Source organism: Capsicum annuum, chromosome 6, assembly GCF_002878395.1.
Source record: "Capsicum annuum cultivar UCD-10X-F1 chromosome 6, UCD10Xv1.1, whole genome shotgun sequence".
NCBI classification, from domain to species: domain Eukaryota; kingdom Viridiplantae; phylum Streptophyta; class Magnoliopsida; order Solanales; family Solanaceae; genus Capsicum; species Capsicum annuum.
In genome coordinates, this window is record NC_061116.1 from 54,839,909 (window position 1) to 54,852,349 (window position 12,441).

The following is a 12,441-nucleotide window of genomic DNA, read 5'->3' on the forward strand; positions in this document are numbered from 1 at the left end:
GTATGTCCTGGTTGCTATGCACTATGTGTCCAAATGGGTGAAAGCCATCGCCTTTGCTGATAACAAAGGCAAGAGAGTGGTTACCTTTCTTAAGAAGAATATCTTCTCTTACTTTGGAGTAGTGTCCAAATGGGTGGAAGCCATCACCTTTGCTGACAATGAAGGCAAGAGAGTGGTTGCCTTTATTAAGAAGAATATCTTCTCTTACTTTGGAGTACCACACACTATTATAAGCGATGGAGGATCCCATTTCTACGAAAAAGTATTTCGAGATGCATTGGAAAAATATAGGGTGAAATAGTATAAAGTAGCAACCCCATACCACCCACTGACCAATGGGCAAGTGGAGATTTCAAACTGGGAGATAAAGGAAATTCTAGCCAAAACGGTGAATGCAAGTAGACAAGATTGGTCACAAAAGCTCTATTATACCTTGTGGGCATATCGAACAGCTTTCAAGACACCCATTGGGATGTCTTTGTATCAGCTGGTCTATGGAAAATCATGTCATTTTCCAATTGAGCAAGAGTATAAGTCTTTGTGGGCACTCAAGCGGTAAAACCTGAATTGGAAGGAGACAACTGAACTAAGACTGGGGCAGCTGAATAAGATGGATGAATTCCATCTCAGGTCATATGAAAGAGCAGACCTGTACAAAGAAAGAATGAAGAAAAACCACAATCGGAGGATTAAAAAATAGGATTTCCAGAAAGGTGATTGTTTATTACTCTTCAACTCCAGACTGAAGCTCTTCCCAGGTAAACTTAGGTCTAAGTAGTTTGGACAATTTAAAGTTACTCAGGTCTACTCATATGGAGTAGTCGAACTTGAAAATGAAGATGGAAGTGTCTTCAAAGTCAACGGGCAATGAGTCAAGCTATATACTAGTCCAATGGACTCAGTTAAATTCTTAGGTATAGTTTATCTTGACGAAGTATGAGTAATCGAGATAACTAAGTCATGCCACGATAGTAAATCATGCGCTAGTATGAGGCAACCCACAATGTGTTGTCATAAGTATAGTTAGAGTTGCTTGTTCCTTTTTGGTGCAATTTGATGTGTTTGTTGAAGTATGCAGGAACAAAAATGCAGGAAAATAGAATTTGATAAAGTTGAGGGAGGTTGTCGAGAATGTTGATGGACCGTCAATGGCTTGATGGACTGTCGCTTAAACTGTCAAAGCCATGGCAAAAAAGGGACATTCTGGAGAAGGCTTGACAACTACATCTGAGGCTGAAATATAGCCTGGGCCAAAAATTCTGCAATTCAAATTCTTTTCCAAACACAACCAAATAACTATCCCATGAGCTTTAGTGAATAACATGGCATATCTTATGCATGTAAATGTCGATGTTTATTGTTTTTGTGTTGTTCTCATGTTTTTCAGCATCATATCATGAAAGACTAAGACTAATTCCAATTCATGGCCTCCGAGTGCCACACACTATATTATGGTGTTCTTTTGAGAACAAAGCTACTCCTAGAGAGAGGAATATGCTTGGAGAAAGTGTTGGAAAAGAATCTGGCATTTCATGACGGACTTATGGCCAATAGATAGCGGTGCTTCGCCCTAGATCCTTCCAAGGAAAATAAGCACTATGTCTGGGAGTTCTATGCTAACCCTAGTATAGTATATTTCTCATACTCAACCATCAAGATTATCAGGTTTGGGGAAAGGAGGTAGACTTTAGGGCAGAGCAAATTAATGACATCTATGGTCTCCCAAATGCAAGGATGGATTAGTTCGAAGCAAAAGGGTGTAAGTCGGGAAGCTAGTTGGAAGAAAGACTATGCCCATAAAATGAGGTCTCTTGGGTGAATATCAAGAGGAAAATATCTATGAATGGCTTCACTGTCGAGGCTCGAATTCGGTTAAATACATATATAGCCAAGTTTCCCCTTGCACCCACTTGACAATAGTTCTAGATTTGCAAGCTCGGATGGTTTCTTGCATTTTAGATGACATTTCTTTGAGTGTCGGTCAGCTTTAGGTTTCAGACATGAAATTAATCATGAACTATGGTGGTATTCACCTCCTTTTCCCCTCTTTGATTACTTAGTTTTGTACGTGAGCTGGGGTTGATGAGTACCCTAGAGATACTTGGGTGCACCTTGGCACCCCCATCTATCCTCTAAAAATTTGAGGTGAGTGCACACCAGGAAAAACCAAGAAGTGAAAGATCAACTTAGGAAAATTGATATGTTAGGAGCCTGAGTCTTATAGGCAATTGTGCAGTCGGGCCTCTTGAGGATATTGGTGTTGATATTGTATCTATTAGGGAGATCGCTTTGGTTTTTCCCCACGGCTGGGAGAGCCCTCCACCACTTTCCACACATATGTGTCCCGCTCTGATTATGAGAAGTATCAGCAAGATAGCCAGAAATAGAGAGCTATCATTGCTAGTATTGAGAGGGCCTACTCATCCTTGGTGGAGTCTCACCAAGAGCTCTGAGTTTCACATGAGAAGATGGTAAGAAGGGAGAAGAAGAAAGATTAATTTTTTAGCAAAATATGGATAGGGGTAAAGGGCCTTAGAAGGTCCTAACCCCAAGATAGACTTCTTTTCTCCCAAGTGGAAAGTGATGATGAGGCCCCATCCGAGTGGTCTGATCCTGAGGATACAAGTAATGATGCAGTGTCTGAGAGCGTGAGTAGATCTTGATGCAATTTCATGGAGCACCCTTATCTCTCTTTATGCTTGATTGTTTATGTAGTGAAGTCATTGCTAGCTTTTTAGTTGGGGGTGCTTGTCTCTGCATTGATTTTATTTGGTCATGTATTATTGATGTTTTTATGTTCTTTTGGATGATTTTTACTTTTTCCATTGGGTTGTAATATTTGGGCTCTCTAATGGTGCCCAGATTTCCATGGATTAGTTGTTTTTGTTTTTAGATTTTTACTTTATCTTTATTTTACTTGTGGTGATATTGGACAAGCTTTTCTCTATGATAAATTGAGTGATGACATTACTACGGAAAAATCTTCATGATTGGGTTTTGAGCCATGAATGCCAGGGAAGTTTGAGTACCCATAGAATCAGGGCTATAAAGTCTGAGTACCTGTGGCATTTTGGATTTGATATGGGATCGCACTTGTATTGATGGTGAAGTCTTAGTAGCCATATGGTTTTCCCATATGAAATCCAAAATATAAGTAAAAGTCTTGGGTTGGTACCATAATTAGCGAATTGTGCAAGGTGGAAATACAAAGCAAACCCCCCTTCATCCAAAAGTTTTCAAAAATCAAGAGTACAAACGTGAGCAACCTTGTAGCGTCACTTTTACTCTTTTTGTGACTCCAAATTTTGGCTTGTAAAAATTGGTAGATACTCTATTTTTTGTCTCTATAGGGAGGGGCAATTGAGCCCCCTTGGGGAATTTGCATGCCATGATCGGTGAGCTTATTTTTCTAAATATCATGTATACTTGTACCATCTAGAACTTGCCCCATTAGTCTATCAAGGATAATTTTGATTATTATTGATTGGTGAAATAATCCTAGGCCAGCTTTGTGTACTTGGAAATCCACTCTAGCTAAAAAGCCTACCCTTGCATAAATGTTATCCCTAGTCACCTAATTTGAGCCTTTGAACCTTTATTTGGCAACCACATGTAAGTTGTGAGCCATTTGACTTTTGTCTCTCTTTTGAACCCTACCCTCCTTGAACTTGAAAATATAACTTGAGGCTAAAAGCCCAAGTTGGGAGTGGTAAAGATTGGAAGAAGTAAAATTGGGCCACAAAATTGTGAGTACCTAAGAGCTAAGTAATGAGAATAAATAAATAGGAAAAATAAAGGACTCAACAAAGGAAAGAAATGCATAAATTGTTCAAGGAAAAGTGATGAAAAGAAAATGCTTTCAAAAGTTGGGTAGATCAAAGTAATAAAAGCAGGCACATGTGTAAACAAAAGAACTATCCCATGGTAAAAAATTGGATGGAATAGTGTGATGTAGATGTTCAAGGAGGGTAAACCCACTTTGTTCCTAAATGATATCCTACCCTTCCCCAAACCTAACTTACAAGCTCAAAAAGCCCTTCGAGATTTCCATCCAACTGTATTCATTGTAGTGGTGATTGAAAATAGGGGCAAGCCTATGGTATGTTACTTGTTAGCATTAAGAGTCCTTATGTGATAGAGAGTTTTGCACTCAAATCCCTTGTTACATATTTGATAATTTGGTGTATGGGATTTTTATTCTTGTGAGGAGGCATGTGAACTAATTAAGGTGGGTGATATTGTCACCTTTCAAAAAATAAAGCAAATTGAGTATAGTGGAGTTGAGATAAAAAAGGTGATCACTTCTTGAGAGTTAGTGATTGTTGCATTTTGTTCTTTAAAGTCTTTTGCTTCCTTGAAAATTGTATTTTATGTTAAGGGTGTCGTGAGAATTGCTTTGCCCATGTTTGAATAGCTACTTTTCGTAGTAATCAAGTTGAAGTCATTGTGATCATCGAGTCATATAAATTGGGCACAAAAGTGCATTGTCTCATAGTAAGAGATAGTGTTGCTTGAGGATAAGGAAAGATTTAAGTTGGGGGTGTTGAAGAGTGGTGAATTTACCACTTATTTGTACTCAACATTCATGTACACTACTATGATTTAAACATATGAATGAGACAATTTGTTGTTTAATACACTAATTTCCATATTTTGTAGGCATACAAGTGAAGAGAAGGAAAGATATAGATTTGAGCTAAAAAAAGATCAAAATAGAGAAGAGAAGACCAGATGGAAGACTTGAAGTAGAAAATCACCCTTAGTTACCGCGATCGCGGTCTGAGGGCCGCGATCGCAGCTAGTCAAGCTATGTCAAAGCCGCAATTGCGGATAGGATTCAATGATCATAATAATATGAGAATATACCCAAGGGTAGTTTTGTAATTTTATACTGCCGACCTCAATTCCCTTATGAAGCTAAAAGCCTTTCTCATTTTGGTATTCTACACTTTGGGTAACAATTGAATTTGAAGTTTACAAACCTTAATATGGGAAACAATTGTATTTGAATTTCATTCTTTGAATTTAGTGAAGTTGAAGGATGGATGCTTTGAATGAACCCTTTGGTATATTTCTTTCACTTTACTTCATGAGTAGCTAAATTTTCTTGTATTGGGATTAGGTTGAACAAAGGTGCAATTATGTGTGGGTTGTGATGTATTTGTGTAGATTCTGGTTTGTTTATAATGGGCTTCACTATTACTGGATAAAATAGGTTGGGGATTGTGGGTGAAAATCCCAAATGGCTAAAATAGAACTGTGGGAGAAAGCCCTAATTTCTTGAAAGCTCACATCATCTTTGAAAGAGGGAATGGGTGAACTTTCGAAACCCATATCATCCTTGAAAGAGTGATATGGGTGACTAGGCAATAGGGGACAATAATAGATGTAGTTTGCTATGTCTCACCGTTTTAGACATAGAGGTGATTAGGGAATTAACCATATCTTGGGAATCTTTCTAGAAATAGGGATGCCTAATTGAGGTATTAGGTGATTAGGGAGGGTCTAATTTAATTTCACTCCTCATGGATTTGACCTCAACATAAGTTGAGCTATTGACAACGACCATCCTCTACCAATTTCAATAGTATAGGTGAGCGTTATCACAGTCCTGGTTCGGGTTATGACACTATCTGTTATTAATAGTAGTAGAATCCACTTGTACCTTCTCCCCTCTAATACAAATAGTAGTTTAAGGATTGAACCAGTCGATAGAAGAGAGTATGGCTCCATCAACGTATCCCACTTAAAGGCCCATATCTGATTATAAAAGTTGAGTGCATCTTGATGTCGCTTGAACGTATAAAGTAGTTGCTATATCAAATATAGAACTCAACAAAAGTTGGGTCGATCACACTCAAAATAGGATAGAAGCTCGGTCAATGCTGTTATCTAAGCTATTTGTAAGTATTTTTGTATTTTGGGGGAGGGGGTTGTAAACTATTTTTTTAACAAGTAACAATTGAAAATTTCTTCAAGTTTGTGATCAGTAGATGAGAGACACTAGGACCGTGTTCCCAAAAACATCATAACTTTATAGGTTCTTTGTATTAGTTATCTCTTTCAGTTTGGCATGAGGAATCAATATGTTTAGTTCATCTAAATGACCTTAAGCCTCTATTAGATGACTATCTTCAATTATGCTTCTACATTGTCTCATAAGTTTTGAACTATAACCCTTATCTTGGATCCCAGATTAGCTTTTCCGCATCTACAACTCAAGCTATTAAGTGAAGGTTGATACCTCAATGTTTCGATTTTTTGTTTCTTTTTTCCATACATTAACCCTTATTCCAAAGCACATAAATATAAGGCATTTTCTAATGTTGTCCAGTGTTAAAAAACAATCAAACAGAAGAGAACAATAAACACGCAGAAATACCTTTCAAGAATCACCTTGTACTTCAAGCCCTACTTTCTTAATTCATCATGGTTTCCACAAATTCAGTTGTAGGGGTTTATCCGCTCATAATTGTAAGAACATACTAATAATTTTGGTAAGAAAAGGTTATTATGCACTTACAAGAAGAAGATGAAAACAACAAATCTTAACTGTGAATTAAAACTCTCAAAATATAAATTTACAACTCTCAAGAACAAGTATATGTACTCAAAAGTGGTAATAGAATGTAGACTAAAACATAAAACCAAATAAAAGTAATTATAAATGCAAAACAAATCATATCACTCCAAGTTTACAGTTGAAGAATAAACCACAGCCGCAATGGCTTGAATTTCTTTCCTAAATCTGTTACCTAATTTCTTTACAAAGAGGTTTTATCATCTTTAGCTTCGGCTGTAGGAACCACTATTCATATAGATATGGAAACAATCAATAAAATTGGACCTAGTTTTTCCAAGGTTAAAGTTTTAGTTTATTTGATGGACAAGTTTCCAGATCTTATTAGAATGGATGTAGAAGATGAAGCTGCAAATGTAGTGAGAATAATTAAGGTGAACATTTAATATGATTATCCTATAAAGTATTATAATGATTTTTAGTTACAAGGGAATAATAGATATGAGTACATAGTAATTAATCCTGAATTAGAAATAATCAGGCAAGAGAATAACAAGAAGAAAGAGGGTCATAATGTAAAAGCAAATAATAAGATGCAGGGACCAGGTAGGAAAGGAAAATCGTAGTAGCAACAACAAAATTAGACAATTGGTAGCTTTCCAAGGAGGTTAACAAGTGGTAATATTGTTAGTAACCCAGATGATTAGACTAAAATGGCAAAGAAAAAAGGAAAACAAAATTTGGAAAGAATGTTCAAAGTACAAATGGAGGTGCATGATCTAATAATTAGATTTCAGCCTTCGAGGTTGTCTCTGAGGAGGATGGTAAGCAAATAAATGATACTGTTAAGAACATACCTTCAAGGAAACCTAGTGTGGATGCCCAAGCAAATAAGGAAAAGCTAGACCAGCAAAATAATCCTACATAGAACAGTAAAAGTCATTCTCAAGGTGGTAAAAAAGTACAAGAAACTATAGAAATAGAAGGAAAGAAAATGTAGGAAAAAATTAATGCAAACAAGGTAGACATGAATGATAATACCGAATATCATAATTATAGAACTGTATTCACAAGAGAATGGGTAGATACAACTTTCAAAACTGCTAAATCAACAATATGTGTGACTTTAAAAGATAGAAGAGAAAAAGCTGAAGACTTAGGGTAAGGCAATAGTGATGAAGAAAAAGGCTTATAGTATAAGGCCTCAATGATAATAACATTATTGCATACATTGGTCAGGATTTGGAACCTATAAAAGTGCTAGTTCAACAGGTTACTAGCAAAAAAGGGATTAAAAAGCATTAGTGGTTAGTGTTGAATCTGTACCATTAGCCACTTATGACAAAAAATTTTTACCCACCAAAAGCTCCATGATATTGTCTCTCACAAAGGGGATAATAACTCAAAGATGGAAAGAACTAAAGATAAAGATATCTTAGATGTTCTAGCTATGAAAGATAAGAAAGAGATAAAAAAAACTCTAACCTAGATCAAATATACAGAGAAGTAGATATCTCAAGTAACATAGGAAAAAGATCCAAAGGGAAGGTTTTTGAGGCTTGAACATCAAGAATGTGCCTTATAAGGGTAACTAAACAAAGTGTTAAATGATGTTGAAAACATTGGTATGGAATATAAGGTTAGTTAATACGCAACAAACCTTCCATAGAGTTCAAATTCTCCACAATTACCATAAATTTTATTTTATTTCTTTGGTGGAACCTTTCAACAATCAAGACATATTCAAAAATTCAAAATAAGGCTTGAAGTGAAGCATGGTACTTGTAATCAAAATGGGAAAATTTGGCTCTTTGTAAATAATGAAATTACTATAAATATTATGGAAAATTATCAATAGAAAATTATTATGATGTTGGACCTAGCAGACCTGAACAAAACAATTTTAGTGACTATTGTGTATGCTAAATGCTTTTTCTTGGACAAATTATAGATTTGGGATAATATTTATGGCCCAGCTTATAACATCAACTTACTATGGCTTGTGGGTGGTGATTTCAATGTTATTATGCATGATGAGGAGAAATTAGAAGGATTTCCTGCTTACCCTTCTGAGTATGAGGACTTTGCTTTTTTTTTTTTTAGAACTCCTGTAAGTTACAAGAGATAAACATTAAAGGGAATCCTTTTACATAGTGGAATGGTAGAGTGAATGCTTTCTGTATTATAAAGAGACTTGACAAAATAATTTCAAATCATTCTTCTTAGGATTTGTTTGGATACCAAGAAGTAGATCTAATTACTAGAAAAGGCTCAAATTATGCTCCTTTATTGATATCTTATGGGGAACAATAGTCTAAAATATATAAAATTTTTAAATTTTTAAAGTTTTGGATTGAGCATAAGGGTTTCTTAAATGTTTTATAGGAACACTAGAATACATCGGAGGAATCAGATGTGTTTATTAGGTTGAAACAAAAGAAGAAGAAATCCAAGGTAACCTTGTCTAAGTAGAGTAGAGAATGATTTGGTGAAAACTTTAGGCAATTAAAAACTGGGGGTGGGTGGGTGGGTGGAATATATGAATTTCTACTACTTTAATCAAGGAGTTCAAGAAACTTACAACCATCTCTTTCTTAACTACCCTACTGATGTGAGGGTATGAAACACTTTTATGTTACCCTCTAAAACTCTATACCATTGCTACAACTCATGTTTGTTATTAAAAAATAGTGGAGGTTGGACATTTCTACTAAGGCTAAGTTAGTTTATAATGCCCTACCTGCTTTTATCCTTTGGAACATTTGGATCAGGAGAAATGCTATATTCCGAGGGGAAAAGATGTCCTACAATACACGGATAATGGAGATTAATAAATACATGTATTACTTTGAAAAAATAAGGTATTCTTAAACATCTTCAAGTAGTGGCATTTATTAGTTAGTTTCTAGGAAATTATTATCCTATGATAAGTGCTAGGGGGTGAAGTAGGAGAAACCAATAGTTGGTACTTTTAAATGCAATTGCGGTAGAGCTTCTAAAGGGAACCCCAAAGATAGTGCAATAGGTTTTTGCATTTGAGATTGGAATGGTTATTTGAGATATGTATAAACAAAAATAATTAATAAGGGAATTAGCCTGCTTGCTGAAGTCAGGGCAATTAAAGGACTAAAGTTTTGCACTGATAAAATTTTTGTCCCTGTTGTTATATAAATCATCTCATTGTTTATGAAGAAGGTCTTAGATGGGATATTGAAGGTTCCTTAGAGAATTTCTCTAGATATTCAAAGGATTAAAAATATAATAGTGGATGAGAATGTGTCTGTGGAGCATGTTTAAAGAGAAATCAACCAAATGGCAGATTTTTTTAACTAACCTAGCTGTTCATTTTTAGGTACAACAAGTTTTCAAAGCATACACCAATTAGCAAGTGAGGAAAGAAGGGTTTTATTACTAGAAATCATTAACTCCTACTGTCAAAACCAGGAAATACCAAAATTCTAAATTAACCCTAAGTGGTAATACAAACAATATACAAATGTAATGTAATCACAAGTTTTCAGGGCCAATAAAAATGATGGGATACTAAAGATACACAAGAAAGCAATTAATCATAGAATGGTTGGGTGTAGTGTTAAATTAGTTACCCCTTTTCTTAAAAATTAAAGTCCCCGGATTTATGAAATTTTCTTCAAACAATGGTATCAACTTTTGGTGGGGGATCAACCTATTGAGGAAGATTCGTATATCTTAGGGGTTAACTTATAAAGTTAGGTAACTCCAATAGTCATAGATTAACGTAGAAAGTTAGGTAACTCTGATATTCCTACATTTCTAATGAATTTAATGGTATGGAGATCAGAAATGATAATACACCTATGAGAAGTCAAAAAAGTTTTCTCCAAACTCAATTCCACGATATTAGTGAGAATAATTTGGTGTGTTAGGTGTAATCGACCTAGGTCTGTTGGTTTTGCTCAAAATATGATTTTTAATGCCTTAAATCTATGCCTGCTTGTTCTTAGATCAGATCGGCATCACAACATTACCTTGAGGAAGGCCGTCTATGGTTCATCAGTAAGAAGATGCCCAACATATCTTCACAATAGGAATTGATCAACAACAACTCTCAACTCCAAGTTGGATCTTGGAGGGTGGAGAAATTGGAATCTGACTTGGAAACTTGTGGAGGATTGTAAATTTTCTTTCCCTTTTTAGATTTTCTTGGTGTTTTTAGTTGGTTTTTACTTCTTTAGTTGGATTTTTGTTTACCTAATATTTCTATTGGGCCTAGAAAATTGGGTCGTAAGTATTTTTTTGTCCCATTTTATAATAAATGGTGGCTTAGTAACAACATTCATTAAAAAAATTATTTAAGAAAAAGATACAAAACAAATCATGACCTAAATAAAATTACAAAACTAGGTCGGCAGTGGTGACCAACTTGGCAATGAGTCATAGTGTCTAACTCCACCTTATTACGTGTTAATGAAAATTCATTGCCTAGTCTTCATGAATGCTGGATACATCTCTAGTACTTGTATGAACACCCAACAGCTCTTCGGGTGATCCGTTTCCATATGGGTCAACTTTTGCAATTTTTAGAACTTTGAGGAAATGTGGTCAGGACGAGTTGAGGCAACAACTCATATGGAGTAGTCATTGCCACTAGGAAGAGGTTACACCTTTATGGAAATCTTAGACCATGATATTAGCATGGGTCACCCTATGTCCCATCGCCTCTTATAATGGCTCATACCCCATAGTTGTAGTCAACACTTAATCTTTAAACTTCCAGAAGTTCTTCACTATTAGCGCAGCGATTCAGGCCACAACTTATATCACGAACCAACAAGTCTTGGGCAAGATTTACTTCCTTTACATGGTTAATTTTATATTATTTTTCATTCAGTTACCCCTAAGATCTATTTCCCTACAAAACTATCACAAACACATCATATACGTATAAATAAGCCTAAGGATTAACATATTTTCCTTATTTTAATCATCAAAATTCCATAAAACCATGGAATGTAAACACCCTCAACTTAGAATGCTTGCAGGTCCTCAAGGAAATGAAATAACACAACAACATCGATGCTTAACTAAGAGAAACATGTACAACCTACCGTAGTCAATCCAATTCTTCTTAGCATAAATTTTCAACGACCCTCCTACACAAGAACTCAAAAACCACTATGTGTAAACAAGCAACCCATTACCATAGCACAAAAGGACAAATAGATGTGATTACATTATGAACAAAAAATCAAGTATATATGCAAATGACATTACCCAAACAAATAGCAACCAATATTACAACACGTGTGCCCTTATAACAAAGAAATTCTACATGCTTACAGTATATATATACAAATATAAATAGGTATTAGATCAAGGAACTTACTCTCACAATGAAGTTCTAATAATGTGCGCGAAATACAATAGGCTTTCCTTTATTTTCTATGGCTTAGTGTTTTGAACGATTGGATTAGGATCACTATAGGATATTTACCGGCAAATAATATAGGCTTGGGGATGGGTATGGTAACTATGGATACAGTGACGTAACCCTCCTTGGCACTACACTTCTCTTGGCTCTACTTCAACTTTGTTTATTTTTCTCTCCCTTATTATTCTTTGCTTTTCTTTAGATTTCAAATATGCTTTTCTTTTTATTCCTTATTTCTTTTTTTTATTCCTCACTTCCTTTTCATGTTTTTTCTTACCATACCCATATCATTTTTCTCTTTTGTATCAACTTCTTCTTCATACCCATTTTATGCTGTACATCAGTATGATAGCTATCCTTAATTTAGGCAGTTTCACTAAGTAGAGGTACAGATTATCCGAGGAAGGACTAGGGCCATAACATGATCATTGTAAGTAGAAATAGAAGGGGATAGACTAATAGAAGATATAGGTCAATTTAGGCTCAAACTTTGGATTAAGGCAGCTTAATT

General features: G+C 35.4%; 1 long non-coding RNA gene across 1 annotated transcript in view; it reads right to left on the reverse strand.

Annotated features, from left to right (window-relative positions):
- Positions 1–10,683, reverse strand: part of LOC107853462 — a 33,437-nt gene extending 22,754 nt beyond the window's left edge. Inside the window, exons 1-2 of the long non-coding RNA XR_001669769.2 lie at positions 10,528–10,683; positions 7,378–7,440 (exon numbers count right to left, since the gene is read on the reverse strand). This is a non-coding gene — a long non-coding RNA (uncharacterized LOC107853462). The remainder of the gene's footprint in view (positions 1–7,377; positions 7,441–10,527) is intronic.
- Positions 10,684–12,441: the final 1,758 nt, after the last annotated feature.